Here is a 17,200-nt window from a genome sequence, read left to right on the forward strand (position 1 = left end):
TCAGATATGGGGAATCAGAGGTGGGGAATCAGGGGCAGGGAATCAGTGGCAGGGAATCAGACGCGGGGAATCAGAGGCGGGGAATCAGAGGCGGGGAATCAGAGGCGGGGAATCAGAGGCAGGGAATCGGATGTGCGGAATCAGAGATGGGGAATCAGAGGTGGGGATTCAGAGGTGGTGAATCAGAGAAGGGGAATCAGAGGCTGGGAATCAGAGGCAGGGAATCAGACGCAGGGAATCAGAGGCGGGGAATCATAGCTGGCGAATTAGAGGAGGGGAATCAGAGTTGGGGAATCAGAGGCGGGGAATCATATATGGGGAATCAGAGGTGGGGAATCAGGGGCAGGGAATCAGTGGCAGGGAATCAGAGGCGGGGAATCATAGCTGGCGAATTAGAGGAAGGGAATCAGAGTTGGGGAAACAGAGGCGGGGAATCAGATATGGGGAATCAGAGGTGGGGAATCAGGGGCAGGGAATCAGTGGCAGGGAATCAGACGCGGGGAATCAGAGACGGGGAATCAGAGGCAGGGAATCAGACACGGGGAATCAGAGGCGGGGAATCAGAGATGGGGAATCAGAGGCGGGGAATCAGAGGCAGGGTATCAGAGGCCGGGAATCAGATGCTGGGAATAAGAGGCCGGGAATCAGAGGTGGGGAAACAGAGGCGGGGAATCAGATATGGGGAATCAGAGGTGGGGAATCAGAGGCGGGGAATCAGTGGCAGGGAATCAGAGGCCGGGAATAAAAGGCGGGGAATCAAAGCTGGGGAATCAGAGGCGGGGAATCAGAGTTGGGGAATCAGAGGAGGGGAATCAGATATGGGGAAACAGAGGCCGGGAATCAGAGGCAGGGAAACAGAGGCGGGGAATCAGATATGGGAAATCAGAGGTGGGGAATTAGAGGTTGCGAATCAGAGGCGGGATATCAGAGGCGGGGAATCAGAGGCAGGGAATCGGATGTGCGGAATCAGAGATGGGGAATCAGAGGTGGGGATTCAGAGGTGGTGAATCAGAGAAGGGGAATCAGAGGCTGGGAATCAGAGGCAGGGAATCAGACGCAGGGAATCAGAGGCGGGGAATCATAGCTGGCGAATTAGAGGAGGGGAATCAGAGTTGGGGAATCAGAGGCGGGGAATCAGATATGGGGAAACAGAGGCGGGGAATCAGAGGCGGGGAAACAGAGGCGGGGAATCAGATATGGGGAATCAGAGGTGGGGAATCAGAGGCAGGGAATCAGATGTGCGGAATCAGAGATGGGGAATCAGAGGCAGGGAATCAGAATCAGAAGCAGGGAATCAGAGGCCGGGAATCAGAGGCCGGAATCAGATGCTGGGAATCAGAGGCCTGGAATCAGAGGCGGGGAATCAGAGGCAGGGAATCAGATGCGGGGAATCAGAGGCGGGGAATCAGAGCTGGGGAATCAGAGGCAGGGTATTAGAGTTGGGGAATCAGAGGCGGGGAATCAGATATGGGGAAACAGAGGTGGGGAATCAGAGGCGGGGAAACAGAGGCAGGGAATCAGATATGGGGAATCAGAGGCGGGGAATCAGAGGTGGGGAATCATAGGCAGGGAATCGGATGTGCGGAATCAGAGATGGGGAATCAGAGGCCGTGAATCAGAGGTGGTGAATCAGATATGGGGAATCAGAGGCGGGGAATCAGAGGCAGGGAATCAGACGCGGGGAATCAGAGGTGGGCAATCAGAGGCGGGGAATCAGATATGGGGAATCAGAGGTGGGGAATCAGAGGCGGGGATACAGGCGGGGAATCAGATATGGGGAATCAGAGGTGGGGCATCAGAGGTTGTGAATCACAGATGGGGAATTAGAGGCGGGGAATCAGAGGCAGGGAATCAGACGCGGGGAATCAGAGGCGGGGATTCAGAGCTGGGGAATCAGAAGCGGGGAATCAGAGTTGGGGAATCAGAGGCGGGGAATCAGATATTTGGAATCTGAGGCAGGGAATCAGAGGCGGGGAATCAGAGGCAGGGAATCAGACGTGGGGAATCTGAGGCGGGGAATCAGAGCTGGGGAATCAGAGGTGGGGAATCAGAGTTGGGGAATCAGAGGCAGGGAATTGGATGTGCGGAATCAGAGATGGGGAATCAGAGGTGGGGAATCAGAGGCGGTGAATCAGAGATGGGGAATCAGAGGCGGGGAATCAGAGGCAGGAAATCAGACACGGGGATTCAGAGGCTGGGAATCAGACGGGGGGAATCAAAGGCGGGGAATCAGAGCTGGGGAATCTGAGGCAGGGAATCAGAGTTGGGGATTCAGAGGCGGGGAATCAGATATGGGGAAACAGAGGCGGGGAATCAGAGGCGGGAAAACAGAGGCGGGGAATTAGATATGGGGAATCAGAGGTGGGGAATCAGAGGTGGTGAATCAGTGATGGGGAATCACAGGCGGGGAATCAGAGGCAGGGAATAGAACGCGGGGAATCAGAGGCAGGGAATCAGAGCTGGGGAATCAGAGGCGGGGAATCATAGTTGGGAATCAGAGGCGGGGAATCAGATATGGGGAAACAGAGGCGGGGAATCAGAGGCGGCGAAACAGAGGCGGGGAATCAGATATGGGGAATCGGATGCAGGGAATCAGAGGCGGGGAATCAGAGTTGGGGCATCAGAGGTGGGGAATTAGATATAGGGAAACAGAGGCGGGGAATCAGAGGCGGGGAAACAGAGGCGGGGAATCAGATATGGGGAATCAGAGGTGGGGAATCAGAGGCAGGGAATCAGATGTGCGGAATCAGAGATGGGGAATCAGAGGCAGGGAATCAGAATCAGAAGCGGGGAATCAGAGGCCGGGAATAAGAGGCCGGGAATCAGATGCTGGGAATAAGAGGCCGGGAATCAGAGGTGGGGATTCAGAGGCGGGGAATGAGATATGGAGAATCAGAGGCGGGGAATCAGAGGCGGGGAAACAGAGGTGGGGAATCAGATATGGGGAATCAGAGGTGGCGAATCAAAGGCGGTGAATCAGAGATGGGGAATCAGAGGCGGGGAATCAGAGGCAGGGAGTCAGATGCGGGGAATCAGAGGCGGGGAATCGGAGCTGGCGAATCAGAGGCGGGGAATCAGAGGTGGGCAATCAGAGGCGGGGAATCAGATATGGGGAATCAGAGGCGGGGAATCAGTGGCGGGGAAACAGAGGCGGGGAATCAAATATAGGGAATCAGAGGTGGGGAATCAGAGGTTGTGAATCAGAGATGGGGAATCAAGGCGGGGAATCAGAGGCAGGGAATCAGACGCGGGGAATCAGAGGCGGGGATTCAGAGCTGGGGAATCAGAGGCGGGGAATCAGAGTTGGGGAATCAGAGGCAGGGAATCAGATATGGGGAATCAGAGGCGGGGAATCAGAGGCGGGGAAACAGAGGCGGGGAATCAGATATGGGGAATCAGAGGTGGGGAATCAGGGGCAGGGAATCAGTGGCAGGGAATCAGAGGCGGGGAATCAGAGGCGTGGAATCAGAGGCAGGGAATCAGACACGGGGAATCAGAGGCGGGGAATCAGAGATGGGGAATCAGAGGCGGGGAATCAGAGGCAGGGAATCGGATGCCGGGAATCAGAGTCGGGGAATCAGAGCTGGGGAATCAGAGGCGGGGAATCAGAGTTGGGGAATCAGAGGCGGGGAATCAGATATGGGGAAATAGAGGCGGGGAATCATATATGGGGAATCAGAGGTGTGGAATCAGAGGTTGGGAATCAGAGGCAGGGAATCAGAGTCGGGGAAACAGAGGCGGGGAATCAGATATGGGGAATCAGAGGTGGCGAATCAAAGGCGGTGAAACAGAGGCGGGGAATCAGATATGGGGAATCAGAGGTGGGGAATCAGAGGCAGGGAATCAGATGTGCGGAATCAGAGATGGGGAATCAGAGGCAGGGAATCAGAATCAGAAGCAGGGAATCAGAGGCCGGGAATCAGAGGCCGGAATCAGATGCTGGGAATCAGAGGCCTGGAATCAGAGGCGGGGAATCAGAGGCAGGGAATCAGATGCGGGGAATCAGAGGCGGGGAATCAGAGCTGGGGAATCAGAGGCAGGGTATTAGAGTTGGGGAATCAGAGGCGGGGAATCAGATATGGGGAAACAGAGGTGGGGAATCAGAGGCGGGGAAACAGAGGCAGGGAATCAGATATGGGGAATCAGAGGCGGGGAATCAGAGGTGGGGAATCATAGGCAGGGAATCAGAGGCGGGGAATCAGAGGCGGGGAATCAAAGGAAGGGAATCAGACACGGGGAATCAGAGGTGGGGAATCAGAGATGGGGAATCAGAGGCGGGGAATCACAGGCAGGGAATCAGACGCGGGGAATCAGAGGCGGGGAATCAGAGCTGGGGAATCAGAGGTGTGGAATCAGAGTCGGAGAATCAGAGGCAGGGAATCGGTTGTGCGGAATCAGAGATGGGGAATCAGATGTGGGGAATCAGAGGCAGTGAATCAGAGATGGGGAATCAGAGGCGGGGAATCAGAGGCAAGAAATCAGACGGGGATTCAGAGGCTGGGAATCAGACGGGGGGAAACAGAGGCGGGGAATCAGAGCTGGTGAATCAGAGGCAGGGAATCAGAGTTGGGGATTCAGAGGCGGGGAATCAGATATGGGGAAACAGAGGCGGGGAATGAGAGGCGGGCAAGCAGAGGCGGGGAATTAGATATGGGGAATCAGAGGTGGGGAATCAGAGGTGGTGAATCAGAGATGGGGAATCACAGGAGGGGAATCAGAGGCAGCGAATAGAACGCGGGGAATCAGAGGCAGGGAATCAGAGCTGGGGAATCAGAGGCGGGGAATCAGATATGGGGAAACAGAGGCGGGGAATCAGAGGCGGGGAAACAGAGGCGGGGAATCAGACATGGGGAATCGGTTGCGGGGAATCAGAGGCGGGGAATCAGAGCTGGGGAATCAGAGGCGGGGAATCAGAGTTGGGGCATCAGAGGTGGGGAATTAGATATGGGGAAACAGAGGCGGGGAATCAGATATGGGGAATCAGAGGTGGGGAATCAGAGGCAGGGAATCAGATGTGCGGAATCAGAGATGGGGAATCAGAGGCAGGGAATCAGAATCAGAAGCGGGGAATCAGAGGCCGGGAATCAGAGGCCGGGAATCAGATGCTGGGAATAAGAGGCCGGGAATCAGAGGTGGGGAATCAGAGTCCGGGAATCAGAGATGGGGATTCAGAGGCGGGGAATCAGATATGGGGAATCAGAGGTGGGGAATCAGAGGTTGTGAATCAGAGATGGGGAATCAAGGCGGGGAATCAGAGGGAGGGAATCAGACGCGGGGAATCAGAGGCGGGGTTTCAGAGCTGGGGAATCAGAGGCGGGGAATCAGAGTTGTGGAATCAGAGGCAGGGAATCAGATATGGGGAATCAGAGGCGGGGAATCAGAGGCGGGGAAACAGAGGCGGGGAATCAGATATGGGGAATCAGAGGTGGGGAATCAGGGGCAGGGAATCAGTGGCAGGGAATCAGAGGCGGGGAATCTGCGGCGGGGAATCAGAGGCAGGGAATCAGACACGGGGAATCAGAGGCGGGGAATCAGAGGCAGGGAATCGGACGCCGGGAATCAGAGGCGGGGAATCAGAGTTGGGGAATCAGAGGCGGGGAATCAGAGTTGGGGAATCGGAGGCGGGGAATCAGATATGGGGAAATAGAGGCGGGGAATCAGATATGGGGAATCAGAGGTGTGGAATCAGAGGTTGGGAATCAGAGGCAGGGAATCAGAGGCGGGGAAACAGAGGCGGGGAATCAGATATGGGGAATCAGAGGTGGTGAATCAAAGGCGGTGAAACAGAGATGGGGAATCAGGGCAGGGAATCAGAGGCAGGGAAGCAGAGCTGGGGAAACAGAGGCGGGGAATCAGATATGGGGAATCAGAGGTGGGGAATCAGGGGCGGGGAATCAGTGGCAGGGAATCAGAGCTGGGGAATCAGAGGTGGGGAATCAGAGCTGGGGAAACAGAGGCGGGGAATCAGATATGGGGAATCAGAGGTGGGGAATCAGGGGCGGGGAATCAGTGGCAGGGAATCAGAGCTGGGGAATCAGAGGTGGGGAATCAGAGCTGGGGAAACAGAGGCGGGGAATCAGATATGGGGAATCAGAGGTGGGGAATCAGGGGCGGGGAATCAGTGGCAGGGAATCAGAGGCCGGGAATAAAAGGCGGGGAATCAGAGCTGGGGAATCAGAGGCGGGGAATCAGAGTTGGGGAATCAGAGGAGGGGAATCAGATATGGGGAAACAGAGGCCGGGAATCAGAGGCAGGGAAACAGAGGCGGGGAATCAGGTATGGGGAATCAGAGGTGGGGAATTAGAGGTTGCGAATCAGAGGCCGGGAATCAGAGGCGGGGAATCAGAGGCAGGGAATTGGATGTGCAGAATCAGAGATGGTGAATCAGAGGTGGGGATTCAGAGGTGGTGAATCAGAGAAGGGGAATCAGAGGCTGGGAATCTGAGGCAGGGAATCAGACGCAGGGAATCAGAGGCGGGGAATCATAGCAGGCGAATTAGAGGAGGGGAATCAGAGTTGGGGAATCAGAGGCGGGGAATCAGATATCGGGAAACAGAGGCGGGGAATCAGAGGCGGGGAAACAGAGGCGGGGAATCAGATATGGGGAATCAGAGGTGGGGAATCAGAGGCAGGGAATCAGATGTGCGGAATCAGAGATGGGGAATCAGAGGCAGGGAATCAGAATCAGAAGCAGGGAATCAGTGGCAGGGAATCAGAGGCCGGGAATAAAAGGCGGGGAATCAGAGGCAGGGAATCGGATGTGCGGAATCAGAGATGGGGAATCAGAGGTGGGGATTCAGAGGTGGTGAATCAGAGAAGGGGAATCAGAGGCTGGGAATCAGAGGCAGGGAATCAGATGCAGGGAATCAGAGGCGGGGAATCATAGCTGGCGAATTAGAGGAGGGGAATCAGAGTTGGGGAATCAGAGGCGGGGAATCAGACATGGGGAAACAGAGGCGGGGAATCAGAGGTGGGGAAACAGAGGCGGGGAATCAGATATGGGGAATCAGAGGTGGGGAATCAGGGGCAGGGAATCAGTGGCAGGGAATCAGACGCGGGGAATCAGAGGCGGGGAATCAGAGGCGGGGAATCAGAGGCGGGGAATCAGAGGCAGGGAATCGGATGTGCGGAATCAGAGATGGGGAATCAGAGGTGGGGATTCAGAGGTGGTGAATCAGAGAAGGGGAATCAGAGGCTGGGAATCAGAGGCAGGGAATCAGACGCAGGGAATCAGAGGCGGGGAATCATAGCTGGCGAATTAGAGGAGGGGAATCAGAGTTGGGGAATCAGAGGCGGGGAATCATATATGGGGAATCAGAGGTGGGGAATCAGGGGCAGGGAATCAGTGGCAGGGAATCAGAGGCGGGGAATCATAGCTGGCGAATTAGAGGAAGGGAATCAGAGTTGGGGAAACAGAGGCGGGGAATCAGATATGGGGAATCAGAGGTGGGGAATCAGGGGCAGGGAATCAGTGGCAGGGAATCAGACGCGGGGAATCAGAGACGGGGAATCAGAGGCAGGGAATCAGACACGGGGAATCAGAGGCGGGGAATCAGAGATGGGGAATCAGAGGCGGGGAATCAGAGGCAGGGTATCAGAGGCCGGGAATCAGATGCTGGGAATAAGAGGCCGGGAATCAGAGGTGGGGAAACAGAGGCGGGGAATCAGATATGGGGAATCAGAGGTGGGGAATCAGAGGCGGGGAATCAGTGGCAGGGAATCAGAGGCCGGGAATAAAAGGCGGGGAATCAAAGCTGGGGAATCAGAGGCGGGGAATCAGAGTTGGGGAATCAGAGGAGGGGAATCAGATATGGGGAAACAGAGGCCGGGAATCAGAGGCAGGGAAACAGAGGCGGGGAATCAGATATGGGAAATCAGAGGTGGGGAATTAGAGGTTGCGAATCAGAGGCGGGATATCAGAGGCGGGGAATCAGAGGCAGGGAATCGGATGTGCGGAATCAGAGATGGGGAATCAGAGGTGGGGATTCAGAGGTGGTGAATCAGAGAAGGGGAATCAGAGGCTGGGAATCAGAGGCAGGGAATCAGACGCAGGGAATCAGAGGCGGGGAATCATAGCTGGCGAATTAGAGGAGGGGAATCAGAGTTGGGGAATCAGAGGCGGGGAATCAGATATGGGGAAACAGAGGCGGGGAATCAGAGGCGGGGAAACAGAGGCGGGGAATCAGATATGGGGAATCAGAGGTGGGGAATCAGAGGCAGGGAATCAGATGTGCGGAATCAGAGATGGGGAATCAGAGGCAGGGAATCAGAATCAGAAGCAGGGAATCAGAGGCCGGGAATCAGAGGCCGGAATCAGATGCTGGGAATCAGAGGCCTGGAATCAGAGGCGGGGAATCAGAGGCAGGGAATCAGATGCGGGGAATCAGAGGCGGGGAATCAGAGCTGGGGAATCAGAGGCAGGGTATTAGAGTTGGGGAATCAGAGGCGGGGAATCAGATATGGGGAAACAGAGGTGGGGAATCAGAGGCGGGGAAACAGAGGCAGGGAATCAGATATGGGGAATCAGAGGCGGGGAATCAGAGGTGGGGAATCATAGGCAGGGAATCGGATGTGCGGAATCAGAGATGGGGAATCAGAGGCCGTGAATCAGAGGTGGTGAATCAGATATGGGGAATCAGAGGCGGGGAATCAGAGGCAGGGAATCAGACGCGGGGAATCAGAGGTGGGCAATCAGAGGCGGGGAATCAGATATGGGGAATCAGAGGTGGGGAATCAGAGGCGGGGATACAGGCGGGGAATCAGATATGGGGAATCAGAGGTGGGGCATCAGAGGTTGTGAATCACAGATGGGGAATTAGAGGCGGGGAATCAGAGGCAGGGAATCAGACGCGGGGAATCAGAGGCGGGGATTCAGAGCTGGGGAATCAGAAGCGGGGAATCAGAGTTGGGGAATCAGAGGCGGGGAATCAGATATTTGGAATCTGAGGCAGGGAATCAGAGGCGGGGAATCAGAGGCAGGGAATCAGACGTGGGGAATCTGAGGCGGGGAATCAGAGCTGGGGAATCAGAGGTGGGGAATCAGAGTTGGGGAATCAGAGGCAGGGAATTGGATGTGCGGAATCAGAGATGGGGAATCAGAGGTGGGGAATCAGAGGCGGTGAATCAGAGATGGGGAATCAGAGGCGGGGAATCAGAGGCAGGAAATCAGACACGGGGATTCAGAGGCTGGGAATCAGACGGGGGGAATCAAAGGCGGGGAATCAGAGCTGGGGAATCTGAGGCAGGGAATCAGAGTTGGGGATTCAGAGGCGGGGAATCAGATATGGGGAAACAGAGGCGGGGAATCAGAGGCGGGAAAACAGAGGCGGGGAATTAGATATGGGGAATCAGAGGTGGGGAATCAGAGGTGGTGAATCAGTGATGGGGAATCACAGGCGGGGAATCAGAGGCAGGGAATAGAACGCGGGGAATCAGAGGCAGGGAATCAGAGCTGGGGAATCAGAGGCGGGGAATCATAGTTGGGAATCAGAGGCGGGGAATCAGATATGGGGAAACAGAGGCGGGGAATCAGAGGCGGCGAAACAGAGGCGGGGAATCAGATATGGGGAATCGGATGCAGGGAATCAGAGGCGGGGAATCAGAGTTGGGGCATCAGAGGTGGGGAATCAGAGGCAGGGAGTCAGATGCGGGGAATCAGATATGGGGAATCAGAGGTGGGGAATCAGAGGCAGGGAATCAGATGTGCGGAATCAGAGATGGGGAATCAGAGGCAGGGAATCAGAATCAGAAGCGGGGAATCAGAGGCCGGGAATAAGAGGCCGGGAATCAGATGCTGGGAATAAGAGGCCGGGAATCAGAGGTGGGGAATCAGAGTCCGGGAATCAGAGATGGGGATTCAGAGGCGGGGAATGAGATATGGAGAATCAGAGGCGGGGAATCAGAGGCGGGGAAACAGAGGTGGGGAATCAGATATGGGGAATCAGAGGTGGCGAATCAAAGGCGGTGAATCAGAGATGGGGAATCAGAGGCGGGGAATCAGAGGCAGGGAGTCAGATGCGGGGAATCAGAGGCGGGGAATCGGAGCTGGCGAATCAGAGGCGGGGAATCAGAGGTGGGCAATCAGAGGCGGGGAATCAGATATGGGGAATCAGAGGCGGGGAATCAGTGGCGGGGAAACAGAGGCGGGGAATCAAATATAGGGAATCAGAGGTGGGGAATCAGAGGTTGTGAATCAGAGATGGGGAATCAAGGCGGGGAATCAGAGGCAGGGAATCAGACGCGGGGAATCAGAGGCGGGGATTCAGAGCTGGGGAATCAGAGGCGGGGAATCAGAGTTGGGGAATCAGAGGCAGGGAATCAGATATGGGGAATCAGAGGCGGGGAATCAGAGGCGGGGAAACAGAGGCGGGGAATCAGATATGGGGAATCAGAGGTGGGGAATCAGGGGCAGGGAATCAGTGGCAGGGAATCAGAGGCGGGGAATCAGAGGCGTGGAATCAGAGGCAGGGAATCAGACACGGGGAATCAGAGGCGGGGAATCAGAGATGGGGAATCAGAGGCGGGGAATCAGAGGCAGGGAATCGGATGCCGGGAATCAGAGTCGGGGAATCAGAGCTGGGGAATCAGAGGCGGGGAATCAGAGTTGGGGAATCAGAGGCGGGGAATCAGATATGGGGAAATAGAGGCGGGGAATCATATATGGGGAATCAGAGGTGTGGAATCAGAGGTTGGGAATCAGAGGCAGGGAATCAGAGTCGGGGAAACAGAGGCGGGGAATCAGATATGGGGAATCAGAGGTGGCGAATCAAAGGCGGTGAAACAGAGGCGGGGAATCAGATATGGGGAATCAGAGGTGGGGAATCAGAGGCAGGGAATCAGATGTGCGGAATCAGAGATGGGGAATCAGAGGCAGGGAATCAGAATCAGAAGCAGGGAATCAGAGGCCGGGAATCAGAGGCCGGAATCAGATGCTGGGAATCAGAGGCCTGGAATCAGAGGCGGGGAATCAGAGGCAGGGAATCAGATGCGGGGAATCAGAGGCGGGGAATCAGAGCTGGGGAATCAGAGGCAGGGTATTAGAGTTGGGGAATCAGAGGCGGGGAATCAGATATGGGGAAACAGAGGTGGGGAATCAGAGGCGGGGAAACAGAGGCAGGGAATCAGATATGGGGAATCAGAGGCGGGGAATCAGAGGTGGGGAATCATAGGCAGGGAATCGGATGTGCGGAATCAGAGATGGGGAATCAGAGGCCGGGAATCAGAGGTGGTGAATCAGATATGGGGAATCAGAGGCGGGGAATCAGAGGCAGGGAATCAGACGCGGGGAATCAGAGGAGGGCAATCAGAGGCGGGGAATCAGAGGTTGTGAATCACAGATGGGGAATTAGAGGCGGGGAATCAGAGGCAGGGAATCAGACGCGGGGAATCAGAGGCGGGGATTCAGAGCTGGGGAATCAGAAGCGGGGAATCAGAGTTGGGGAATCAGAGGCGGGGAATCAGATATTTGGAATCTGAGGCAGGGAATCAGAGGCGGGGAATCAGAGGCAGGGAATCAGACGTGGGGAATCTGAGGCGGGGAATCAGAGCTGGGGAATCAGAGGTGGGGAATCAGAGTTGGGGAATCAGAGGCAGGGAATTGGATGTGCGGAATCAGAGATGGGGAATCAGAGGTGGGGAATCAGAGGCGGTGAATCAGAGATGGGGAATCAGAGGCGGGGAATCAGAGGCAGGAAATCAGACACGGGGATTCAGAGGCTGGGAATCAGACGGGGGGAATCAAAGGCGGGGAATCAGAGCTGGGGAATCTGAGGCAGGGAATCAGAGTTGGGGATTCAGAGGCGGGGAATCAGATATGGGGAAACAGAGGAGGGGAATCAGAGGCGGGAAAACAGAGGCGGGGAATTAGATATGGGGATTCAGAGGTGGGGAATCAGAGGTGGTGAATCAGTGATGGGGAATCACAGGCGGGGAATCAGAGGCAGGGAATAGAACGCGGGGAATCAGAGGCAGGGAATCAGAGCTGGGGAATTAGAGGCGGGGAATCATAGTTGGGAATCAGAGGCGGGGAATCAGATATGGGGAAACAGAGGCGGGGAATCAGAGGCGGCGAAACTGAGGCGGGGAATCAGATATGGGGAATCGGATGCAGGGAATCAGAGGCGGGGAATCAGAGCTGGGGAATCAGAGGCGGGGAATCAGAGTTGGGGCATCAGAGGTGGGGAATTAGATATAGGGAAACAGAGGCGGGGAATCAGAGGCGGGGAAACAGAGGCGGGGAATCAGATATGGGGAATCAGAGGTGGGGAATCAGAGGCAGGGAATCAGATGTGCGGAATCAGAGATGGGGAATCAGAGGCAGGGAATCAGAATCAGAAGCGGGGAATCAGAGGCCGGGAATAAGAGGCCGGGAATCAGATGCTGGGAATAAGAGGCCGGGAATCAGAGGTGGGGAATCAGAGTCCGGGAATCAGAGATGGGGATTCAGAGGCGGGGAATGAGATATGGAGAATCAGAGGCGGGGAATCAGAGGCGGGGAAACAGAGGTGGGGAATCAGATATGGGGAATCAGAGGTGGCGAATCAAAGGCGGTGAATCAGAGATGGGGAATCAGAGGCAGGGGAATCAGAGGCAGGGAATCAGATGCGGGGAATCAGAGGCGGGGAATCGGAGCTGGCGAATCAGAGGCGGGGAATCAGAGGTGGGCAATCAGAGGCGGGGAATCAGATATGGGGAATCAGAGGCGGGGAATCAGTGGCGGGGAAACAGAGGCGGGGAATCAAATATAGGGAATCAGAGGTGGGGAATCAGAGGTTGTGAATCAGATATGGGGAATCAGAGGCAGGGAATCAGAGGCGGGAAAACAGAGGCGGGGAATCAGATATGGGGAATCAGAGGCGGGGAATCAGAGGCACGGAATCAGACACGGGGAATCAGAGGCGGGGAATCAGAGATGGGGAATCAGAGGCGGGGAATCAGAGGCAGGGAATCGGATGCCGGGAATCAGAGGCGGGAAATCAGAGCTGGGGAATCAGAGGCGGGGAATCAGAGTTGGGGAATGAGAGGCGGCGAAGCAGATATGGGGAAATAGAGGCGGGGAATCAGATATGGGGAATCAGAGGCGGGGAATCAGATATGGGGAATCAGAGGCTGGGAATAAGAGGGGGGGAAACAGAGGCGGGGAATAAGATATGGGGAATCAGAGGTGGGGAATCAGGGGCGGGGAATCAGTGGCAGGGAATCAGAGGCGGGGAATCAGAGGCGGGGAATCAAAGGAAGGGAATCAGACACGGGGAATCAGAGGTGGGGAATCAGAGATGGGGAATCAGAGGCGGGGAATCACAGGCAGGGAATCAGACGCGGGGAATCAGAGGCGGGGAATCAGAGCTGGGGAATCAGAGGTGTGGAATCAGAGTCGGAGAATCAGAGGCAGGGAATCGATTGTGCGGAATCAGAGATGGGGAATCAGATGTGGGGAATCAGAGGCAGTGAATCAGAGATGGGGAATCAGAGGCGGGGAATCAGAGGCAAGAAATCAGACGGGGATTCAGAGGCTGGGAATCAGACGGGGGGAATCAAAGGCGGGGAATCAGAGCTGGTGAATCAGAGGCAGGGAATCAGAGTTGGGGATTCAGAGGCGGGGAATCAGATATGGGGAAACAGAGGCGGGGAATGAGAGGCGGGCAAGCAGAGGCGGGGAATTAGATATGGGGAATCAGAGGTGGGGAATCAGAGGTGGTGAATCAGAGATGGGGAATCACAGGAGGGGAATCAGAGGCAGCGAATAGAACGCGGGGAATCAGAGGCAGGGAATCAGAGCTGGGGAATCAGAGGCGGGGAATCAGATATGGGGAAACAGAGGCGGGGAATCAGAGGCGGGGAAACAGAGGCGGGGAATCAGACATGGGGAATCGGTTGCGGGGAATCAGAGGCGGGGAATCAGAGCTGGGGAATCAGAGGCGGGGAATCAGAGTTGGGGCATCAGAGGTGGGGAATTAGATATGGGGAAACAGAGGCGGGGAATCAGATATGGGGAATCAGAGGTGGGGAATCAGAGGCAGGGAATCAGATGTGCGGAATCAGAGATGGGGAATCAGAGGCAGGGAATCAGAATCAGAAGCGGGGAATCAGAGGCCGGGAATCAGAGGCCGGGAATCAGATGCTGGGAATAAGAGGCCGGGAATCAGAGGTGGGGAATCAGAGTCCGGGAATCAGAGATGGGGATTCAGAGGCGGGGAATCAGATATGGGGAATCAGAGGTGGGGAATCAGAGGTTGTGAATCAGAGATGGGGAATCAAGGCGGGGAATCAGAGGGAGGGAATCAGACGCGGGGAATCAGAGGCGGGGTTTCAGAGCTGGGGAATCAGAGGCGGGGAATCAGAGTTGTGGAATCAGAGGCAGGGAATCAGATATGGGGAATCAGAGGCGGGGAATCAGAGGCGGGGAAACAGAGGCGGGGAATCAGATATGGGGAATCAGAGGTGGGGAATCAGGGGCAGGGAATCAGTGGCAGGGAATCAGAGGCGGGGAATCTGCGGCGGGGAATCAGAGGCAGGGAATCAGACACGGGGAATCAGAGGCGGGGAATCAGAGATGGCGAATCAGAGGCGGGGAATCAGAGGCAGGGAATCGGACGCCGGGAATCAGAGGCGGGGAATCAGAGTTGGGGAATCAGAGGCGGGGAATCAGAGTTGGGGAATCAGAGGCGGGGAATCAGATATGGGGAAATAGAGGCGGGGAATCAGATATGGGGAATCAGAGGTGTGGAATCAGAGGTTGGGAATCAGAGGCAGGGAATCAGAGGCGGGGAAACAGAGGCGGGGAATCAGATATGGGGAATCAGAGGTGGCGAATCAAAGGCGGTGAAACAGAGATGGGGAATCAGGGCAGGGAATCAGAGGCAGGGAAGCAGAGCTGGGGAAACAGAGGCGGGGAATCAGATATGGGGAATCAGAGGTGGGGAATCAGGGGCGGGGAATCAGTGGCAGGGAATCAGAGCTGGGGAATCAGAGGTGGGGAATCAGAGCTGGGGAAACAGAGGCGGGGAATCAGATATGGGGAATCAGAGGTGGGGAATCAGGGGCGGGGAATCAGTGGCAGGGAATCAGAGGCCGGGAATAATAGGCGGGGAGTCAGAGCTGGGGAATCAGAGGCGGGGAATCAGAGTTGGGGAATCAGAGGAGGGGAATCAGATATGGGGAAACAGAGGCCGGGAATCAGAGGCAGGGAAACAGAGGCGGGGAATCAGGTATGGGGAATCAGAGGTGGGGAATTAGAGGTTGCGAATCAGAGGCGGGGAATCAGAGGCGGGGAATCAGAGGCAGGGAATTGGATGTGCAGAATCAGAGATGGGGAATCAGAGGTGGGGATTCAGAGGTGGTGAATCAGAGAAGGGGAATCAGAGGCTGGGAATCTGAGGCAGGGAACCAGACGCAGGGAATCAGAGGCGGGGAATCATAGCTGGCGAATTAGAGGAGGGGAATCAGAGTTGGGGAATCAGAGGCGGGGAATCAGATATCGGGAAACAGAGGCGGGGAATCAGAGGCGGGGAAACAGAGGCGGGGAATCAGATATGGGGAATCAGAGGTGGGGAATCAGAGGCAGGGAATCAGTTGTGCGGAATCAGAGATGGGGAATCAGAGGCAGGGAGTCAGAATCAGAAGCAGGGAATCAGTGGCAGGGAATCAGAGGCCGGGAATAAAAGGCGGGGAATCAGAGGCAGGGAATCGGATGTGCGGAATCAGAGATGGGGAATCAGAGGTGGGGATTCAGAGGTGGTGAATCAGAGAAGGGGAATCAGAGGCTGGGAATCAGAGGCAGGGAATCAGATGCAGGGAATCAGAGGCGGGGAATCATAGCTGGCGAATTAGAGGAGGGGAATCAGAGTTGGGGAATCAGAGGCGGGGAATCAGATATGGGGAAACAGAGTCGGGGAATCAGAGGTGGGGAAACAGAGGCGGGGAATCAGATATGGGGAATCAGAGGTGGGGAATCAGGGGCAGGGAATCAGTGGCAGGGAATCAGACGCGGGGAATCAGAGGCGGGGAATCAGAGGCGGGGAATCAGAGGTGGGGAATCAGAGGCAGGGAATCGGATGTGCGGAATCAGAGATGGGGAATCAGAGGTGGGGATTCAGAGGTGGTGAATCAGAGAAGGGGAATCAGAGGCTGGGAATCAGAGGCAGGGAATCAGACGCAGGGAATCAGAGGCGGGGAATCATAGCTGGCGAATTAGAGGAGGGGAATCAGAGTTGGGGAATCAGAGGCGGGGAATCATATATGGGGAATCAGAGGTGGGGAATCAGGGGCAGGGAATCAGTGGCAGGGAATCAGAGGCGGGGAATCATAGCTGGCGAATTAGAGGAAGGGAATCAGAGTTGGGGAAACAGAGGCGGGGAATCAGATATGGGGAATCAGAGGTGGGGAATCAGGGGCAGGGAATCAGTGGCAGGGAATCAGACGCGGGGAATCAGAGACGGGGAATCAGAGGCAGGGAATCAGACACGGGGAATCAGAGGCGGGGAATCAGAGATGGGGAATCAGAGGCGGGGAATCAGAGGCAGGGAATCAGAGGCCGGGAATCAGATGCTGGGAATAAGAGGCCGGGAATCAGAGGTGGGGAAACAGAGGCGGGGAATCAGATATGGGGAATCAGAGGTGGGGAATCAGAGGCGGGGAATCAGTGGCAGGGAATCAGAGGCCGGGAATAAAAGGCGGGGAATCAAAGCTGGGGAATCAGAGGCGGGGAATCAGAGTTGGGGAATCAGAGGAGGGGAATCAGATATGGGGAAACAGAGGCCGGGAATCAGAGGCAGGGAAACAGAGGCGGGGAATCAGATATGGGAAATCAGAGGTGGGGAATTAGAGGTTGCGAATCAGAGGCGGGATATCAGAGGCGGGGAATCAGAGGCAGGGAATCGGATGTGCGGAATCAGAGATGGGGAATCAGAGGTGGGGATTCAGAGGTGGTGAATCAGAGAAGGGGAATCAGAGGCTGGGAATCAGAGGCAGGGAATCAGACGCAGGGAATCAGAGGCGGGGAACCATAGCTGGCGAATTAGAGGAGGGGAATCAGAGTTGGGGAATCAGAGGCGGGGAATCAGATATGGGGAAACAGAGGCGGGGAATCAGAGGCGGGGAAACAGAGGCGGGGAATCAGATATGGGGAATCAGAGGTGGGGAATCAGAGGCAGGGAATCAGATGTGCGGAATCAGAGATGGGGAATCAGAGGCAGGGAATCAG

Source organism: Narcine bancroftii, chromosome 4 (assembly GCF_036971445.1).
Source record: "Narcine bancroftii isolate sNarBan1 chromosome 4, sNarBan1.hap1, whole genome shotgun sequence".
NCBI lineage: Eukaryota > Metazoa > Chordata > Chondrichthyes > Torpediniformes > Narcinidae > Narcine > Narcine bancroftii.